The following is a 22,046-nucleotide window of genomic DNA, read 5'->3' on the forward strand; positions in this document are numbered from 1 at the left end:
GTGATTGCTAAGGAATACGGCCGAAATCCGTCGACGATAGGCACCATCCTTAAGCAGAAGAAAGCCATCAAAGCAGCTACACCTTCCAAGGGCGTCACTATTTTGTCCAACAAGAGGATCCACGTGCATGATGCGATGGAGTGGCTGCATCTTGTATGGATAAAAGACAAAGAAATCGCTGGCGATACGATAACCGAGACAACAATCTCCCACAAGGCCAGCGCTATTTTCGGTGATCTGATTGCCTAGGCCAAAGACGACGGAGGAGAAGGGATATCGACGCCAAACCCAGACTTCAAGGCTTCTCGTGGGTGGTTTGATAAATTCCGTAAACGGACTGGCATCCATTTGGTGGTGCGGCATGGGGAGGCTGTCAGCTCAGACACGAAAGCGGCCCAAGCCTTTATTAAGACGTTCGACGAGATGACGATCAACGAAGGCTACAGTTTTCAGAAAGTCTTCAACTGTGACGAGATTGGCCTTTTTTGAAAAAAAAAAAAAAAGCCTCGTTGGACGTACATCACGGTGGAAAAGAAGAAGCTACCTGGGCATAAGCCTATGAAAGACAGGCTTACGCTTGCACTTTGTTCCAACGCCAGTGGGGATTGTAAAGTCAAGCCCCTACTGGTCTATCATTCCAAGACTCCTCGAGCCTTCAAGGCCCACAAAGTGCTAAAGGAGAAGCTTCCAGTGATGTGGAGGGCTAATGTGAAAGCCTGGGTAACGAGACTTTTGTTAACCGAGTGGGTAAATCTGTGTTTCGGCCCGTCAGTGAAGAAATTCTTGGAAGAGAAGCGCCTCCCTCTGAAATGTCTGCTGTTGTTGGACAATGCCCCTGCTCACCCTCCTGGCCTCTGGGAAGATATCCTAGCAGAGTATTCTTTCATCAAGGTTCTTTATCTTCCCTTCCGCCTAACACCACCCCTCTCCTCCACCCCATGGACCAGCAAGTGATATCGAACTTTAAGAAGCTGTATACGAAACATCTTTTCAAGAGATCTTTCAACATCACAGATACCACAAACCTCACCTTGCATGAATTTTGGAAGGAGCATTTTGATATTGTCATATGCATCCGACTCATCGATCAAGCTTGGCAGGAGGTTTCGTGGAGGGAACTCTGGCCTGATGCCGTATCCGCCCGAGACTTCGAGGGATTCAACGTGGGGAAAGCTGATGCAGATTCAGAAACAGTTGATGATCCTGAAACTGTTTCGCAACCAGATCTTGACGAGATCGTTGCTCTTGGCAAGTCCATGGGGCTGGTCGTCGACGAGGACAACATCAGTGATCTTCTTGGGGAGCACCAAGAGGAGCTTACGACAGATGACCTGAAGGAATTGGAGGCCATACAACATAACGTCGTTCAAGAAGAGTTCTCTAGCAGCTGCGAGGAGGAGGAGGAGTTGGAGGACCATATGACAACGGCAGAAATTACGGATGCTCTAGCTGCTTTTCATAAAGTACAATCATTTGTAGAAAAGAGACACCCCCGAAAAGGCTTACACAGGTCGTATGCTTGCACAGCTCGATGACGTTTGCCCGAGTCGTTTCAGGAACATTGTGAAAAGCTGGCAGATGCAATCTTCCTTGGATAGTTATTTTTTAAAGAGGTCTTTAGTATTAGTGGTAAGCAAACAGGAAGATCCAAGTGATACGAAAAAACAAAGTTGAAAGTGGTGAAGAAACTGAAATTTTGTATTAAGAAAAAAAAAAAATAAAATATTTACTTTTAATTTTTTTTGCAAAGTTAAGTGTTTTACTACATATGTAAGTACAGTATTTCTTGTACCATGTACACTAATACACTTTATTTATAGGTACATATGGTACATGTAGTTTACGTTAGGATTGAATGGTCCAAATTGTTGTATTTCATTGTTTATTGGTCAATTAAGCTTCATTACAAAATTTACTGGGGTGTTTTTGCAGGGCTTGGAACGAATTAGGCAATTTACATGTAAAATGTGGTTCAAGATACAAAAAAATCAGGTTACGAAGGCTGCTTCAGAATGGATTAATTTCATATCCTAAGGCACTACTGTATATGGTTTCGTCAACACTACCAAGTAGCGAATGATTGCCAAACAACCATTTTTAACTAGCACACAGTACATATACTAATCATAAATTTTCATTCTCTCTCTTCAACTACTGAAACTACCAAACAGTATAATAACCATTCATTTCTAGTCTTTAATCTATCTTTACCTCATGGAGATACTGACAGCTATAATGAAACATATGATGACATTATAACAGAAGAATAATTCTACAAAAATATCTGCTAGTTTCAATGAAAGCAGTCTGATTAATTTTCTATTTAATGATATTTTATTCACAAATGTTTTTTTTTTAATTAAAAGTATTGCATGACTAAGTTTTTCAATATACAGCATCATTTTACCAATAGAATAAAAAATACATGATTCTTTGTGAATCGTGAATGAAGAGTTGTCAGCTGACAAAATACAAATGGCAGCTTAGCCGCCGCTAATAGGAACTTTGTTTAAGTTTGGGATTGATGGTAAGTTGCACTTATTATAGCCAAGGCTTAGCCTAGTCTCAACTCTTGCACATTTCCAAAGCTAGCCTATACCACATGCAATGTTGAATCCCAAAATTTTAGGCCATAAAATTAGTTTTTAAATATCAAACCTTACAAAAGTATATACATTAAACAATATTTGAAGTTTTTTTATGAAAAAACAAAAAATGCAGTTTACATAGTTTTTAATAGAACCGAAACCATTCAAAGTAAGGTTTTCTTAGGATTTTTGACGATTTTCAACAATTTTCTGGCTTACAATGCATCTCAAGAACGGAGCCCCCGTCGTAAATAGAGGACTGCCTGTACACTATCACAATAACAAACTTTCTTCTCATGTTCAACTTATTACTCTATCAAACAGGACTGTATCTGACCCACTGAACAAGGAATAAAAATTTTTGTTTTTACAAAATTAAATGTGAAGTTTATTAATCTGTCAAGCAACTGCAATTATAACTAGTTTAGCCATGGTGGAATGGTTGACTAAAAAGGAAGTACAGTGGTACCTCGAGATATGAAATTAATCCGTTCCGAGGCGCCCTTCGTATCATGAGTTTTTCGTATCTTGGACCGCATTTTACATGTAAAATGGCTAATCCGTTCCAAGCCCTCCAAAAACACCCCAGTAAATTTCATAATAAAGCTAAATTGACCTATAGAAAATGAAATACCACAACAATTTGGACCATTCAATACCTAACTTAATACATACTGCTAATTACCTGTAAATAAAGTGTATTAGTGTACAGGGTATACAAGAAATATTGTGCGTATGTAGTAAAATGTGGAAGCTTACTTTTCGAGTGAGGCTATCTCCGAAAGTGGCGAACAGAGGAGGAGGACAAACGGCAGATACGTACATACACTTAACTTTACGAAACACACAAAAAAATGTAAGGAAAACATACATAAACTAAACTTTACGAAACACAGTAACAAAACTGTAACACTTAACTTTACAAAAAACTAAAATTAAAAAAAAAAAAAAAAAAAAAAAAAAATATCTAATTTTAATTTTTTAAAAATTTTTTAAAATTATTTTATACTTTTTTTTTTTTTTTTTTTAATACAAAATTTCAACTTCATCACCACTTTCAACTTTCTGTTTTTTTAGCATCACTTGGTTCTTTCTTTTTGCTTACTCCTGCTAATACTAAAGGCCTCTTTAAAAAATAACTATCCAAGGAAGATTGCTTCACCTACTTTTCACAATGTTCCTGAAACGACTCAGGCAAACCTCATCGAACTGCGCAAGCATACAACCTGTGTAAGCCTTTTCGGGGTGTCTTTTTTTCAACAAACGAGTGCACTTTATGAAAAGCAGCTAGAACATCCTTAATTTCTGTCGTTGTCATAGGGTCGTCCTCCTCCTCCTCGCCACTGCTGCTAGAGAACTCCTCTTGAACGACGTTATGCTGCATGGCCTCCAACTCCTTCAGGTCATCCGTCGTAAGCTCCTCTTGGTGCTCCTCGAGAAGGTCGTTGATGTCGTCCTCGTCGACAACCAGCCCCATGGACTTGCCGAGTGCAATGATCTCGTCAAGATCTGGTTCCAAAACAGTTTCAAGATCGTCAACTGTTTCTGAATCTGCAGCACCAGCTTCGCCCACATCGAATCCTTCGAAGTCTTGGGCGGATACAGCATCAGGCCAGAGTTTCCTCCACGAGGAATTCAAGGTTCGCCTCGAAACCTCCTGCCAAGCTTGGTCAATGAGTCGGATGCATATGACAACATCGAAATGCTCCTTCCAAAATTCACGCAAGGTGAGGTTTGTGGTATCGGTGATGTCGAAAGATCTCTTGAAAAGATGTTTCGTATACAGCTTCTTAAAGTTCGATATCACTTGCTGGTCCATGGGGTGGAGGAGAGGGGTGGTGTTAGGCAGAAGATAAAGAACCTTGATGAAGGAATACTCCACTAGGATATCTTCCTGAGGCCAGGAGGGTGGGCAGGGGCATTGTGCAACACCAGCAGACATTTCAGAGGGAGGCGCTTCTCTTCCAAGAATTTCTTCAGTCGGGCTGAAACACAGATTTACCCACTCCGTGAACAAAAGCCTTGTTACCCAGGCTTTCGCATTAGCCCTCCACATCACTGGAAGCTTCTCCTTTAGCACTTTGTGGGCCTTGAAGGCTCGAGGAGTCTCGGAATGATAAGACCAGTAGGGGCTTCACCTTGCAGTCCCGACTGGCGTTCGAACAAAGTGCGAGCGTAAGCCTGTCTTTCATAGGCTTATGCCAGGGTAGCTTCTTCTCTTCCTCCGTGATGTACGTCCAACGAGGCATTTTTTCCCAAAAAAAGGCCAGTCTCATCACAGTTGAAGACTTGCTGAGGAATTGTAGCCTTCCTTGGTCATCATCTCGTCGAACGTCTTTTTAAAGGCTTCGGCCGCTTTCGTGTCCGAGCTGGCAGCCTCCCCATGCCGCACCACCGAATGGATGCCAGTCCGTTTACGGAATTTCTCGAACCACCCAAGCGAAGCCTTGAACTCTGGGGTTGGCGCTGATGTCCCTTCTCCTCCATCGTCTTCGGCCTGGGCAATCAAATCGCCGAAAATAGCACTGGCCTTGTGGGAGATTGCCATCTCTGTTACCGTATTGCCAGCGATTTCTTTGTCTTTTATCCAGACAAGAAGAAGCCTTTCCATCTCATCGTGCACGTGCCTCCTCTTCCTGGACAAAATAGAGACGCCCTTGGAAGGTGTAGCTGCTTTGATGACATCCTGCTTAAGGATGGTGCCTATTGTCGACGGATTTCGGCCGAATTCCTTGGCGATCACACTCAATCGCATACCAGCTTCATACTTCTTGATAATCTCCATCTTCGTCTCCAAAGAGAGCATCCTCTTCTTTCTGTGAATTTCAACTTTCTTGGGACCCATGACTACGTTATACTGTACGTAATTTACGTATAAGTAGAGTAAAGTTCTCACACAACACGATAAAGTACGTATACTGCAACAAAATCACTAACGAATTTACGTTAATAAACGAAATCGTTAGAACGAACGAATACCGCGTGCGTACGATAACGATGCTGGGACGAGTGGCCGAGGCACGCTGCTACCTAGTAGATGCATGATGGGAAGGATGCTGACCAATAGGAGAGAAGGATCTCATGGCGGTGACTAGCATCAGGAACCAATGGGAGAGCAGGAGGATGGTGGCGAGTCTACTCAGTTGGCGGCGCGCGAGTTTTAAAATTGTTATCGCTGGTCTGGGCGAATCTCGGACTTTACAGCAACAAGCTTTCGTATCTTGAGCAATTTTCGTATGTAGAGCCGTAAAATTTTTCCTATTAGCTTTCGTATCTCAAGTTTCTCATAAGTTGAGCCTTTCGTATCTCGAGGTACCACTGTAATTCTGCTTACAGACAGGATGGTTTTATTATACAAGGTCACAACAAGGAAAAAATTATCTGGGAATGACATAATAATGGAATAAACTAAGAGACCAAAGAGAAAGAAAAGGTTATTCACATGATAGTATTAAGTTTCATATATATCTACCAAGTAATTAAGTAGCTAAAGTTGCCACTCATGCAGCAGCTTAAATTAAAAAAATTGTGGTAGCATTTCTATTGTTTTCGTGTAGGCGACTAATCCTGCCCACTTTTGGGGAACAATAGGAACAAAACTGAAGAGCTCAATTTGTTTGTACCCTTTTGTCCATGAGAGGGGAGGAGGAAGGGCTCCAATTCTATATTTACTTGCTAAGTATATATGAAATTTAATTTTATCATGAAAATAAAATTTTCATATATGTAACTCTTACCAGGCAATTACATAGCTGAATCCCAAACTGACAGGAGGTAGGATACATGGACACATTCTACTCCAAAACATTCAGTATTGATAAAGAATTGGAAATTGAGAAGTTGCTAGCATTAAAACAATGCTTATTATTCCCTTGCCTGGTAAGAGATCTACAGCTGTGGAGAACCTCTACTTAGGTGGGAGCTTTTCAGCAAAGGATATGTCTATGGAAAACTAGTAAGTACTCCGGGTACTCCCAAAACCTTGACAACCAATATCAAGGCACAGAGACAGAGGATAGAATGAATGCTTTCTATACCTCACCCCCAATACCATAATACCATGCCAACACCCACAACAGACACAGGGTACTGCAGTTCTCCAACAGTTTTCACTTCACGTAAACAATGCGTTCCACAAATCATTTTTACACCTCCACTTAGTGGACTGTAAAATAGAAGTGTGGACTGTAAAATAGAAGTGATGGAAAAGTTACGTCTAAAAGCTAACAAGGTGGCAACTGATCTGCTCTTGTGGGCTTCAACCTTAAACGACGGCAAGATGTCCTCTTCATTCCGAAAATGTCCCTTGGTGATAAGGTCCCTTAAGCAGAACGATAATGCTTTCTTAGAAAGGGGTTGGGAAGGTTTCTTCACTGAGCACCAGAGGTTGCTAGAAGGTCCTCTGATTTTTTCAGCCCTATCCAAGTAATAATTAATCTCTCACAGGGCAAAATGCTCTTTCTTCCTCTTCTGGGCCAAGGATCTCCATCAAATTCTTAATGGTAAAAGAACAGGCTAGGGATTGCATAGCACCTCATTTGTGGGCAGAAAACTCAGAGTGAACTGAGCAGACTGCATCTCCTTGAGAGAATCCGATCCTTTTACCTATGGCCTGCAGTTCACTGACCTGCTTGGCAGTTACTAAAGCGACAATGTGGGACGAAGGGTCTCGAAAGGGGGACCAGATAGTCACTTGATAACTACATGGAGATTCCAGGCGACCAAGTCTATCTTCCTCTGCTTGGATGTGTAGAAAGATTTGATAAGGTTCCTAAGATCCTGGTTCAAAGACAGATCAAAACTTGTGTCTAAAGATGGAACCCAGCATGGCCCTGTATCCTCTAATGATAGACGAAGAAATCTCTGGAGGATCTCAAATACAGCACAAAATCAATGATCTGAGTCACAGATGTCCTAGCTGCAGAATACTGTCCACTTGGCCTGGGAGACCTTGCAAAGAGTGACGTCTACATCTTGAGGAGCCTTTCGCTCTGATGAGCTTCCTGACAGTCTGAAGACTTAGAGCAAGAGCAGATAGTCCTTGGTGAAAATGTCTGAAGCAAGGATGTCTGAGAAGACCTGATCTTTGCGGGAGGAGCCTCAAGTATAGTCTACTAACAGCCTCAGAAGGTCCAGGAACCATTCCTTCAGAGGCCAGAATGGAGCTACTAGTGTCAATGATATGCAACGCATCTGGAACTTGTTCAGAACTTCCCTGACCATACTGAAGGGCAGAGATGCATATAGGTTTAATTTTGATCAATTCTGGCATCTGTTGCTCATGTCAGAGGGTCCAGGGCTGGAAAACAGAACAGAGGAAGGCAATGATTTCTAGATGCAGCCAACAGGCCTAGGGTCGGTTTTCCCCACAGCTTCCAAAGGTTGATGCATGCCAGTGGATCCAGGGTTCATTCTGTGGGAAGGACCTGTTTGCGACAGCTCAGTTCGTCTGCCAACACATTCAACTTCCCTTGTATGAACCGAGTAACAATCTTGGTATGATTCTGTTCTGCCCAAAGGAGGTGGTCCCCTGTTGCCTCGCAGGGGGTGAAAAAGTGAGTCCCACCTTACTTCTTGATGTAAGACAGTGGTGTTGTTGTCTGAGTGGACCACAACTGGCTTGTTTCAAGTCATGGTCAAGACGGATTGTAGGCCTAAATGGATTGCTCTCAATTTCCTGATGTTGATGTGAATATTCTTCAGTTCAAGGGACCCAGTCCCGGAAACTTCCAATGTCCCCAGAAGGGCTCCCCAACCTAAATCATATGCACCTGAGTAAAAGTCTAGGTCGGGCTCAGAGGCAGGAAGGACTTTCCTTCAGACAGCCACCATTGCAGGTGCACTTTGATCTCCAGAGTTAACGAAAACAAAATGAGTCTGTTTGAGTTCTCCTGTCCCAGCTGGCTTTTAGAAAGAACTACAGAACTCTCATATGGGACCTTCTTAAACCTGATGAACTGCTCGATGGAAACTAAAGTTCCTAAAAGATTCATCCACTAGTTGGCTGAACAAGACAGGAAAGAGAGTTGTGTACCATCTGAAGACAGGATTCAATTCTCTTGAGAGATGAAAAAAACCGAAAACTCCAAGTTGATCGTCATTCCCAAATAAAGAATCTCCTGAGTCGGAGTCAGCTGGGACTTTTGAAGGTTGAAGAGTAATCCTTGATCTTGAGTGAGAAGGATTTTCTGTAGGTCCTCCGTGCACTTCTCCTTTGAAGGGGATCAAAGCCAGTCATCCAGATACAGGGAGATGTTTATGCCCATAAGGTGGAACCACTATGCAAAAGGGGTGAGAACTTGGGTACTCGCAACTAAAAACTTGGTCCTGAACGACGAACCTAAGGTACTTCCTGAAGTCCGGATGGAAGTGTGTCCTGCAAATAGATGGTAATCATCCAATCGCCCTGGTGAATGGATGACAGGACTGACTAGTGTTTCCATCCTGAATTTCATCTTCTGGACAGAGACTTAAAGCACTGACACTGAGGACTGGTCTCCAACTCCCTGACAACTTGGGGCTACAAACAGACGTCGTAAAAACCTGTGTTGACATCTTCGACCACCTCTACAGCTCTCAGAAAGCTTTCTTTCTGAGGAGGGATGAAACTTCTGAAAGAGCCAGAGACCCCTCTGACCTTTACTACCCATTGTTCTGCTCTTCTGATCCTCCATTTCTACCAAAAATGGAGATGTGAAAAAGTGAGTCCCACAGGGAGATGTTTATGCCCATAAGGTGGAACCACTATGCAAAAGGGGTGAGAACTTGGGTACTCGCAACTAAAAACTTGGTCCTGAACGACGAACCTAAGGTACTTCCTGAAGTCCGGATGGAAGTGTGTCCTGCAAATAGATGGTAATCATCCAATCGCCCTGGTGAATGGATGACAGGACTGACTAGTGTTTCCATCCTGAATTTCATCTTCTGGACAAAGAGACTTAAAGCACTGACACTGAGGACTGGTCTCCAACTCCCTGACAACTTGGGGCTACAAACAGACGTCGTAAAAACCTGTGTTGACATCTTCGACCACCTCTACAGCTCTCAGAAAGCTTTCTTTCTGAGGAGGGATGAAACTTCTGAAAGAGCCAGAGACCCCTCTGACCTTTACTACCCATTGTTCTGCTCTTCTGATCCTCCATTTCTACCAAAAATGGAGAAGTCTGGCTCCTATGGGTACACAGAGGACTGAGTCTTCACTTCCTGGAAGAAGGCTTGGTGGAGGTCTTTGATTGCCGTGGCCGAAACGTTGAATGTTGAATCGAGGTCAAGACTGAAATCTGTCTGCACCCCCAAAGGGCTGTTGTCAGAGTAGAGACTGCCTTGGTGCCAAATGAGGTTGACTCTTCAGGATGTTTCACTGACTGCACCAGATCCTGCGAGGACTTCTGGAGGTCCAAAGCTATCTCCTTCACCATGGCCTCGGGAAAGAGATGGTGATGGTCTAAGGGAGAACATCATAGCTCTCTCTCTTCTTAAGAGACCCAAAAGAGAAAAGAGCACCGAGTTCCAGGGAGCCGTCCCTAATGGCTTTGTCTGTAAATTACGGGAAGCCAAGCCAGTCCACTGCAGTCTCCTACCAAGGCACAAGTCTTCAATCTTCTTGGTGGAGGCTCCTATTGTCCAGTCTAAAAAGCTAAAACCTCAAATACTTGTACCTCCTAAAGGAAAGCACAGAGAGAGAAAAACAGAAAATGGCCTTGCCTCTTCTCCAAGAGCTAAACTCCAACTTCATTCAAAGCCTTCCTCAAAGAGGAGGAAAGAACCATCTTGGGGAGCCTGGTACTATCATCAGGCTGGTTCCTCATCATGAATGTTGAGGCAGGGGAGACCAGGGCAGCTGGCATAAAGTAAGTTAGGAAAGCTCAATAGAATGTACTTAAGAAAAGCTGCGTACGCCGAGGGAGCAGGTTCCTGGTCAAAGTCTTCATCATTCAATGAAACTGGGGACAGAGAAGTCTGAAAGTGCCTTAGCTGCAGTAGGAGCTTTCTGTAGTAAGCCCAAAATGTCACTAAGTTGGCGCTGAATGGGTGCCAAAGATGGATCATGCACAGCGGGCATAGGAGGACCCGAAGCAGGCATCTGAAGAGGTGGTATTGGGTGCAAGGAAGCTGGCGTCAAACGTTCAGGAGTTGGCGCCGGGCAATCAGGTGAAGCAAATGGGCACATGTGAGACGACAGGCACTTAGAACAGGAAGATGGGAGCTTACAAGAACTAGAAGGGCACCTGGGCACCAAATACTGGCGCTTTACAACAGGGTAGACAGTGAAAATAACATAAACTGACAGTTACAAAGCACCTAAGTGCTATGATCTCTGCAAACGTTCTCTGGATCTCGGGGGTATCAGCATCCTATGGCAGAGGGCCTTCAAGTCCATTGAGGTCCTTCGAGGGAGCGGCTTTCCCGATCCAATTTGCCCATAACGACGACCTCTGTTACAACTTGTGCATAACCTTTGGTTGGTCTCAGGACTGAGCCAGGGGTATTGGCTCGAGGAGCAGGGCTCCTATCAATAGGATCTATGGAGCCCTCCCTGTTTGGTTCGCGCATCCCAGTGTAACCCCAGGAGGTTGAAGGAACAGGCGCGGGGGACCTTGTACTGTCGTCTCTCCTGCCCACCAGGTAAGGGGGAGAGACAAACTGTAAGCGATGGTCACATGAAGATTGCAATACAGAACAAGGAGGGTGCCTTTGATGAGAGGTACTATCATGAGAGTTGTTCTTGTTTGGCGGGCCAGGTTTTTGGTTCTGCTACACCAGGCCAATACCCCAGCTCAGGTAGGCTAGGACAATACCTTGGCTCAAGCCATGGCCTCGGACTCCATCGAGCCATCCCACTGACACATACATGATGGGGAGCTGGTGGGGGTCGGGGTAGCAGCCTGCTGACAAGAACCTTCAATCCGCTCTGCATGTGCCCCAGAATTCTTTGGGGCCAGAGCCCTTGTCGGAGGGGTCTGAACAGGGGGCCTTGCCTTTACCTCTCTAGGTGATTTGGTTCGGGTCTCTGACCAAGTACCAGTGAGGGTACTGGTAGGGAGAGTCGAGGCGTCCGGGTGCCTGTTCCCTTTCTCTCATGCTTGCCCTCCTCTTTACAGAGAGAAGAACCTCCATTAGTGAGTTGGGATGACAATTTGGGGCGTCATGGACTGACCGAGGCCTCGACACAGAACTAGTCCTTGAAGCACACTTCGAACTACTTGTGGGAGTGGTTACCGAGGTATCGACTTCCTTGGCTCCCAAAGCCGAATGCCCAGCAAGGGCCTTCAGTCCATTACTGCCACCTGCAGGTGGGGGAACACCCATGAGAGAACCCTCTGCTCCCTCCGAAGAGGGAGACAGATCCCGCAAAGACTCATAATGAGACTTCTTGGAAGGAGAGGCCCCTTTTGTCTTAGGCCAGGAGGCCTTAGGGTGGGGTGAGGAAGGGGTGAAGCAGGATCTGACAATGACAAGGAAGGGGGAGACGATGATGACAGTCATTTACAGGACCTCTTCTTTGACCTCATCTTCACTACCTTCTTCAGGATGTTTACAAAGTTCTTCATCCAGGACGGTGGATGCAATACTTGAACAGCAGGCCCTTGTGCCATAAGAATGAGCTGTCACCAGGGTATGTATCTACTGCAGAGCTCTGCTAGACTCCACGCTAGTCAGTACCTCAGCATGAACAATCGGGCCCTCCAGAGTGGTGACACCACAGCCTGAGATGTTGCGAGGGTCACTGCAGTGCCTGTCACCAATGAGGGTGTGGTAGTAATAGGATAATGACAGAACGCCACATGCAGAACCTTCGCAAATGCTGTGGTAGTGACTGAGATGGTAGTGGGGGTATCCACTACGCGAGTCACGACGGGGCAGCCAGATGCATCAGCAAGACCGGTTGGATGGGGGGCGAGGGGGCTTCTCCGATTCATGGGACACATACAGTTCCACACTATAGTATTCTAACACAAGCAGGTTGAGATGAGGTAATCAGCTTTGGTAATCTCACGACAGAGGCCGGCAGAGAAGCAAGCACACGTCTTCACCCGACAGCAGTTGAAAGCAAAGTGATAAGTTTACCTCCAGTCAGGCAGGACTCCCACCCATTGTACAAGCAGTTACTGCCGAACTACCTTGTTAGTAAATCTTACGACCGGTCCAGCTGGCGCCGAATAGTAATTCCTTATGTAAAGGACTGAGGATTTGTATAACGTGTCGGAACAAATGATTGGTTAGCAAAACTTTAACTCCATTTTTCTCAAAATGATATTGTTATGATACAATAAAGTTTTCTACATACTTACCTGCAGATATATACTCAGCTTTAGACTCCGTCGTCCCGACAGAAATTCAAATTTCGCGCCACACGCTACAGGTAGGTCAGGTGATCTACCGTCCTGCCGCTGGGTGGCAGGAATAGGAACCATTCCCGTTTTCTATCAGATTCTTTCTCTCTACCACCTGTCTCCTGCGGGGAGGCTGGGTGGGCCATTAATCGTATATATCTGCAGGTAAGTATGTATAAAACTTTATTGTATTATAACAATATCATTTTTATACATTCAACTTACCTGTCAGATATACTTAGCTGATTGGCACCCTCGGTGGTGGGTAAGAGACCGCTAAATACTGAAATAGACAGGTAAACAACATATGTTGTAGGTATAAATAAACCTTGGTTCCTACCTGATTAAGCGGAAGACTTCGTGGCTACTGCCCAGGAGTCTGCTTCGCTTCAAGAGCCTCAGCGAGATAGTGATCTATGGATAAGAGATCTTGTGGGTCTGCCAATGGGGTCTTATCCACTTACTCGGCAGAGCCTAAATGGCCTTTGTCAATGGGTGCTAATCCACTAATATGACAATACACCTGCTTTAAAAGCATATACGAGGAGCAAAAACATACATCCCGACCACCCGATCCTAACACCTGTGTTAGTTCTAAAGATTGTAAGGAGTATCCCCAACTCCTGACAACAACCCAAAAACTCAACACCACTATATACACACACACACACACCAGTATAAAAAAAAAAATTTTTTTTGTACACCCTTATTTGTCTGATATTCTTCAGTTCCTTCTGACAAAAAGCCACGGTCGCCTGTGCGACGCCTAGTGCCTTTGACAGTCGAAAACCAAGAACATCTCTAACTATAGGGTTTACGTACATACACAATAATTAAGGATCAGTTTTTGCTCCAAGTCCCAGCACCGTATCCGCTGACACAAACGTACCGAGAGAGAATTCACTTCTCATAAGTTACCCTGACATCCTTCAGGTAATGAGATTCAAACACTGAATTGCATCTCTAATCTGTCGCTTCGAGAATATTCTTCAACGACATATTCCTTTGAAAGGCTAGAGACGTAGCAACCACTCGAACTTCATGAGCTTTAACTCTAAGAAGTTTGAAGGAGTCATCTGGGCAATCATTGTGAGCCTCAGTAATTACACTTCTTACAAAGAATGGCTAAGGCGTTCTTAGACATGGGTCTTTTAGGATCTTTCACAGAACACCATAGACCCTGTTGACAAACCTCCCAGCTGCTTCTTTTTACTCAGGTAAAATTTAAGGGCCCTTACCGGGCAAAGGGACCTCTCAATCTCTTTGCCTACTAGGTTCGACAGGCCCTTTACTTCAAAGCTCCTGGGCCAGGGCTTTGAAGGATTTTAATTTTTCGCCAGAAAATAAAGTCTGGAACGAACAAATGGCAGCCTCTCCTTTAAAACCAACCTTAGAATCAAGAGCTGTATCTCGCTCGTTCTTTGGCTGTAGCGAGGAGACAACAGGAATAAACATTTCCTCGTAATGTCTCTGAAGGAGGCAAGTGTGGAGGTTTCGAACCGCTTCGAGGTTAGAAATTTTAGGACTACGTCCAGATTCCAGCTCGGGGTTCTAGGAGTATTGATTTTTGAAGTCTCAAAAGACCGGATCAGATCATGAAGATCCTTATTATCAGCTATTTCTAGGCCTCTGTTCCTGAAAACAGCTGAAAGCATACTCCTGTACCCTTTTATAGTGGATACAGAAAGATGCGATTCCTCCCTCAAGAAAAGAAGGAAATCTGCAATGTTGTTCACAGAGGTATTGGAGGAGGACAGCTTCTTCGATTTACAATATCTCCTAAAGACTTCCCACTTCGACTGATAGACCCGTATAGTTGACGGTCTACGGGCTCTAGCGATAGCCTTTGCAGCTTTTTGAGAAAAGCCTCTCGCTCTGACGAGTCTTTTGATAGTCGAAAGGCAGTCAGAGCGGAGAGCAGGGAGGTTTTGATACCTCTCGAAGTGGGGTTGTCTGAGCAGATCTGCTCTGTTTGGAAGAGATCTGGGGAAGTCCACCGTCCATAATCCAGTACCTCTGTGAACCAATCTTGAGCTGGCCAATATGGGCTATTAGAGTCATCCGCATCCCCTTTGAGGCCTCGAATTTTCTGATTACTACTTCCCCGAGAATTTTGAATGGGGGAAAGGTGTATGTATCGAGGCCCGACCAATCTAGTAGAAGGGCGTCGACAGCGAATGCTCTCGGATCTTCTACTCAAGAGCAGAAGATGTCTATCCTTTTGGAGAGGAACGTGGCAAACAGGTCTATGTGAGGTCTCCCCCATAGAGCCCAAAGATGTCGACAGACCTCTGAGTGGAGGGTCCACTCTGTGGGAAGGACCTGGTTCCTCCTGCTCAGTCTGTCTGCTCACACGTTCCTCTCTCCTTGGACAAATCTCGTGAGGAGGATGATGTTTCTCCTTTCCTTTTTGCCCAAACTAAGAGATCCCTCGGCCAGTTCGAAGAGGGAGAGCGAATGATCCCGCCTTGCTTTCGAATGTATGCCAGAGCGGTGGTGTTGTCCGAGTTGACCTGGACCACCCCGTCTCTGACTCTTGATTCGAAGTACTTGAGGGCAAGGTGTATGGCTATCAATTCTTTGCAGTTGATGTGCCATGACATCTGCTCATTCGTCCAGGTGCCTGACACTTCTCTTGTTCCTAGCGTCGCACCCCATCCCGTTTCCGAAGCGTCTGAATACAACACTTGGCTTGGGTTCGGCACGGATAAGGACACTCCCTCATTCTTTTTGAGAGGGGCTAACCACCATCTCAAGTGATTCTTTACCTCGAGAGGTATCTGGAACGAGTCCGAAAGTTGTCCTGTCTTCCAGTTCCATACTTTCTTTAAGAAGAACTGCAGGGGGCAAGTATGAAGTCTCCCTAGGGGGAAGAACTGTTCCAGCGAGGAAAGAGTTCCTAGAAGGCTTAACCATTCCCTCACCGAACTTTGTTCTCTCCCTAAGAAGTTTGAGACTTTCATAAAGCCTCGTATGAGTCTTTCCTGCGAAGGAAAAACTCGAAAACCCCGAGAATCCATCTGAATCCCCAGATAAACCAGGTTCTGGCTGGAGATCATCTGAGACTTCTCGAGGTTCACGAGTAATCCTAGAGATCGAATCAAGTCTAAGGTTGTTTTTAGGTCCTCCAAACACTGAGTTTCCGATCTGGCCCTGATTAGCCAGTCGTCTAAGTAAAGGGAGATTTTTATTCCCTTTAAATGAAGCCACTTCGCTACATTCTTCATTAGGTTTGTAAAAACCTGAGGAGCTGTGGATAGGCCGAAACACAAGGCCCTGAACTGAAAAATCTTCCCCTTCATTACGAAACGAAGGTACTTCTTTGACGAGGGATGAATGGGAACATGGAAGTAGGCGTCTTGTAAGTCCAGGGAGACCATCCAATCTCCTGGACGAAGGGCCGACATCACCGATGCAGAAGTCTCCATACGGAACTTCTCTTTTTCTACAAATTGGTTCAGGGCACTTACATCTAGAACCGGTCTCCACCCTCCAGAAGCCTTCGGGACTAGAAAAAGGCGGTTGTAAAATCCCGGAGAGTGTGGATCTAGCACCGGCTCGATGGCTCCCTTGTTCCACATTTCCTCTACCATCTGAAGGAGCGTGTTTCTCAGCACAGGGTCCTTGTAACGAGCTGACAGTTCGAGAGGAGTCGACGTCAGGGGAGGTCTGTCCCTGAAGGAGATGCGATATCCCTTTCTCAGAACCGACATCGACCAAGGGTCGGCTCCTCTCTTTGCCCAGGCTTCAGAGTATTCCAGTAGCCTGGCGCCCACAAGTGTTTGGAGGTTCTGTATGCTATTTTCCCTTCTTAAAGGAACGGAAGGCTGATCTTCCTCGCTTGTCGGAAGTCTTCTTTTTGAAGGGGGGTCGTGTCTTGGGACCTCCACGAAAGGGCTGTTGATAAGGAAGTGAGACTTTTTTTAGCAGCTGTCGTAACTGTTCTGTTCTTCTTTGCCGATTGGACAAGAAGGTCTTGCATCGCCTTCTCAGTGAGTGTGATATTTCCTTCACTAACTGAGAAGGGAACAGATGTTCAGATAAAGGAGCGAACAGCAATGCAGTTCTCTGAGAAGGAGAAACAGCCTTGGTCAGAAAAGAACCAAAAACCGCTATCTTCTTAAGTATCCCTGCTCCAAAGAGGGAAGATACTTCTCCAGAACCATCCTGGACCGCCTTATCAATACAGGCCAAAATGCTATGAAGCACTTCCGGGCTAAGACTTTCCGATTCTTGAGACTTCTTAGAATTTTTACAAGGGACCAGTTCTAAGAAATTTAAAAACCTCCAGCACGTGGAAGAGACCCATGAGGAGATGATCCAAATCAGACATGCTCCAAGTAGATCGTGCAGAGGATAAGACTTGTCTCCTAGAAGAGTCTACCAGACTCGAGAAATCCGACTCTGCAGAAGCAGGAAGAGATAGGCCCATATTCTCTCCTGTTTCGTACCAAATGCCTCTTCTACCTGTCAGTCTGGAGGGAGGCATACAGAAGACAGTCTTTCCTAGTTCTTTCTTGGAATTCATCCAAGAACTGAGAGATTGGAGAGCCTTCTTCATTGAAATGGCCGGTTTCATTTTCAAGAAGGCAGAGGACTTATATGGCTTATTGCTCGAATAGAGAGACCGAGGCGAAGGCGGAGCGGCAGGGCTCAGCGATTCTCCGTATTCCTGGAGCAGAAGTGCGGATAAAGTCTTATAATTAGACAGTCCTTCATTAGCTGGGGCTTCGTCTTCCGAGATATCCTCTAGCTCGAGCCCAGCTGAAGGAGAACGATCCCTTGCAACGGACAAACACTCCGTAGGTCGCACATATTCTGCATTAGGAGAGCCTCTATTCGGGGAAGGACTGGCGGAAAAAGACTCTCTACGTTCTTTTGTAAGAAAGCTGGAAGTCCTTTCTATTCTCTTACATGATATCACCGATCTTTCCTTCTGAAGTCCCAAAGAGGAAGATTGCTTCCGAGGAGAAGAACTCTTGGAAGGCGATTCTAGCCTGGAAGGTTCCGCATGTCCGGAACGTTCCGCTTTTGTAAAAAGCTCTTCGCGCTCGAAGAGTTCCTCTCGTGCGGAAAATTCCTCTCGTCTGGAAAGTCTCGCTTGTTTTGACTGTTCCACTCTTCCGGAAAAAGATTCCCGTTTGGAAAGTCCCAAGTGTCTTGAAGGCGATCCGCGCTTTGAAGTTCCCGCTCGCTCGGAAGGATCCGAGCGACTTCCGCTTGAGCGGAATGCTTGGAAAGTTCCGCCTGTGCGGAAGGTTCGCGGCACTGGAAAGTTTTTGGAATGTTCGGAATGTTCCACTCGCCTGGAAGATTCCGCGCGCCTGGATAGTTCCGCGCGTCTTATGGAAAGTTCTTCCACGGGTAAGGAGAGATCGGAACGTCCGCGATGTTCCGAGCGCTTGGAAGGAAACTCTTTGGTACGTTCTGTTACCATAGAAGATTCCGTGCGCTTGATTATTTCCGAGCGCCTAATAGACTCCTCACCTTTGGAAGGCGCCTCTTGCTCGGAAAAATCCATGGAAACGGTCCATCAGTTTGTTGTCCTCTTCTTCGTTCCTGGACGTTCTCTCCTCTCTACCAGAAAGTTCTCCTTGCCTGGAAAGGGCTTCTTTCCTAACTGGCGCTTCTCGCCAAGATGGTTCTTCCGGGTCTGAGGAAAACCACTCATCTATAGGAGCTCGTTGCTTGGGAGAAGATGGAACAATCTTAGGAACCTCTCGTTTCGAGGGAGGTACCTCTGAGCGCGCCACGGACCTCTTTATAGGAAGGGAGTTATCTTTCCTACGAGGTTTCTTGGAAAGAACTCCAACCAATGAGGAGATCTATTCCTGCACTTTTTGTAGGATCTGAGCAGTAGTCGCATCCCTGTCCGTGTCGGAACGAGGGGAGGGAGATCTGGAAGGTGTCTGAGATTCCCTTACAGCACTTGGAGTCAACAAGGATCTCTTTTTTACTGAAGAAGCCTCTTCAGGAAAGTGTTCTGGACTCGAGTCAAGCGCCGTAGCTTTCCAGCTCCTCTTCAAGGGGCGAGAAAGATTCGTGTCTTTCCACCCTCTTCTAGGTGAAGGTGACTCTGACGACGAAAAACACTCACGAAGGATGCTTTTCCTGTAGCGATCCCTGGCAATCTGGGGCGTAACAGAACCTGCCGAAGGGACGCCTGACCGGTGGGGAACCTCTACAACCTTCGTACGGCTTTCGACATTCCTTCTCCTCTGGGCCAGGGAGCTTGGAAGAGGTCTAGACCTGGAAGCGTTGTAGAGCCGATCAGACGCCCCCTCCACTACACTGGGGACACTCACATCACTGTCCACTGTTAAATCACCACTCTTACCTTCTAATGCCGCCATTTTGACCTGCATTCTATGAAGGGTAGCCTTCAGATCTGCAATTTCCACTGCTGAATCTGTAGGATTTAAAATGGGTGAAACGGCAGAAATAGGGGGAGAAGGATTAATTAATGCATCATGGGGAGAAGCTAGTTCGCTAGACCTAGATCTACTTCGGCTTTTGGAAGCTTTCCTCAGCCTATCCCTTTCTAGCTTCTTCATATAAGAAGTAAGATTCTTCCATTCTTCTGCACTCAGGTTCTCGCACTCCTTACAGGTGTTCGAAAAAGAACATTCATACTTTCTACAACGCCTGCATGCAGTGTGAGGGTCTACCGAAGTTTTCGGCATTCTCACCCTGCAGCCCTCATTCATACACCTCACAACAACACTCGAGTCAGACATTCTTAGAAAAATCCAAAATCAAGTTCAAGAAACGGTCCACAAATAGCGTATGCCAATACAACGATCCAGGTACGTCACCAAACGTCGGTCAAGAAGATCAATTGCGATGAAAAAAGAATTCCAGCCAGGAGGTACCAACAAGAATGTTGACAGTACCGGCGACAGAAAGAATCTGATAGAAAACTGGAATGGTTCCTTTTCCTGCCACCCAGCGGCAGGACGGTAGATCACCTGACCTACCTGTAGCGTGTGGCGCGAAATTTGAATTTCTGTCGGGACGACGGAGTCTAAAGCTAAGTATATATCTGACATGTAAGTTGAATGTATAAAAACATACATTTTCTACATTGAAATTCCGAGAACTCCCTTATTCTTGAATGTATTTTAATAATCTTAAAAACCATTTTAAAAAAGGTAGTGAGAGAACACATCAGCAAATCTTTTTTTTTTTTTTTCTCTCTCAAAAAAAAGTTTTTACCAAGATTTTAATATATAATTTTACGGTATTTTTTATTGGATTTTTAAAAATATTTTTGTAAACAGCATACATCATATATTAGATTTTAGAGTGCCATTTTATTTGATAGGAATTAAACTTTCTTCTATTACCTTTTTTTTAAAACTGAATGATAAATAAAAGATGTACTTAAAAAAAAAAAAGTTGTTTAAAAGAATGTTAAAAAAAAAAAAAAAAAAAAAAATCATCCAATTCGCAAGAAATTTTGTGTGCATCTTCAGTCTAACTAGTGGTAACACCTGTGGAAGTTTGAACACCGTCACTCAAAATTAACCCCCAACCATGCCGATGCCCTTAATTTGTAAGGCTTGAAAATTTTATGATCTAAATTTTAGCATAATCTCACTTAAAATGATAGCCTACCGTGCATGTAATAAAAGGCTCCAATTCATATTAGTAGACTTATGACACTGGGTGATTCAAATGAATTAAAACAACTAAGGGAGATAATCCCATTTCAGGCCACTTTCCCTGAAACCATAACTGATACACATTGGTCTTGTTGACATCAAGATCTATAACAAACTACTGAGATATCATTATTTTAAGTAGATGAAACCTATTCACATAGAACAAACTCACAGGGGCCATTGACTTGAAATTAAAGCTTCCAAGAATAAGGTGTTCATTGGGAGGCAGTAAATGGAAGTACGTACAGGGAAATGGCAAATTCTTCTGACAATTAGAACAGTAAGACTAAGTAAAAGGTTGGTAAGTTTTCCTTAAACACTGCAACCACTCCCGTGATGTTGTGTTAATCAGCAGCCCCGGGGTCACCACCTTATAGAAGTTAATTTGCAATAAATAGATTTTGGTATGATTTTTGTATTAAGCATATTAAGGAGACTGAAGAACGCAGCATAAATATTCAGGTACTGAGATGAACTAATATAAATAATACTGAAATGTTTGCCGTATTTTGTCGTATAATAAAAAAAATTTCTTAAATAGGTTAATTTACAGATGTTAGCCACCTAAAAACATTATGGATGCAGTGCCTCTATAAGAGGATTTTTACAAAATAAGACAAGAAATGATCATTAATGCATGAACCTTTCAATGCAAATGTTTAGGTAGCACTAGGGTAAAGAACAGAGTGGACTACCTGGGCCAGTCTTGCTCCCTCGTTGACCTACCTTCCAGAAAAAGGACTAACATCCTGACACTGGAGATGGACACCAGTCTAGAGTCATCAGTCGTGGAAGCAACACTTTGAGACCTCTACTTTCCTCTTCAAAATCACAATTTTTTAAAGTAAATTGTATTTTTCCTAACTATACAAACCTGAGGTCCTTTACATAAGGAATTACTTTCAGCGTAGCTGGAATTACTGCTGTTAAATTCTTGAAGAAGGTGGTTAGGCAGTAACTACCGTGTGGCAGGCGGGTAGGCCAGTCTGCCCGGATGTAAACACTCCACTTTGCCTTTCGGCCCAGGTTCAGATTGAGGGGTGGCATGAGGTGGGAATATATGTAAAGGACCTCAGGTCTGTATAGTTAGGAAAAATACAATTTACTTTAAAAACTGTGATTTGTTCCTACACAATACACAAACCTTTGGTCCTTTACATAAGAAAGGCTCACTGATTGGTGGGAGGAATATGAGAGCCTCTAGAACTGACTGGAATTCTACACACCTAGGGTGCTACTCCTGGTTGTAAGACCGAGGAGGAGTGCCCTACCTCTAGACAATTTGATCGGAGTGTAGGAGCTGCATGATCAAGAGTCAGACTTCTGGGTCTTTTCGAAATGAGTGAGGAATTGTAACTCATCTGAAAATGGGCTGTGAAGAATATTAGAGTAGGAGGCATTAACGGAAAGTTCTAGGAAGATTTTGCATTATTGCCAGTCTCCTTCCTCCCCATGCTAGA

The sequence above is a fragment of the Macrobrachium nipponense genome, chromosome 13 (genome assembly GCF_015104395.2).
Source record: "Macrobrachium nipponense isolate FS-2020 chromosome 13, ASM1510439v2, whole genome shotgun sequence".
Taxonomy (NCBI): domain Eukaryota; kingdom Metazoa; phylum Arthropoda; class Malacostraca; order Decapoda; family Palaemonidae; genus Macrobrachium; species Macrobrachium nipponense.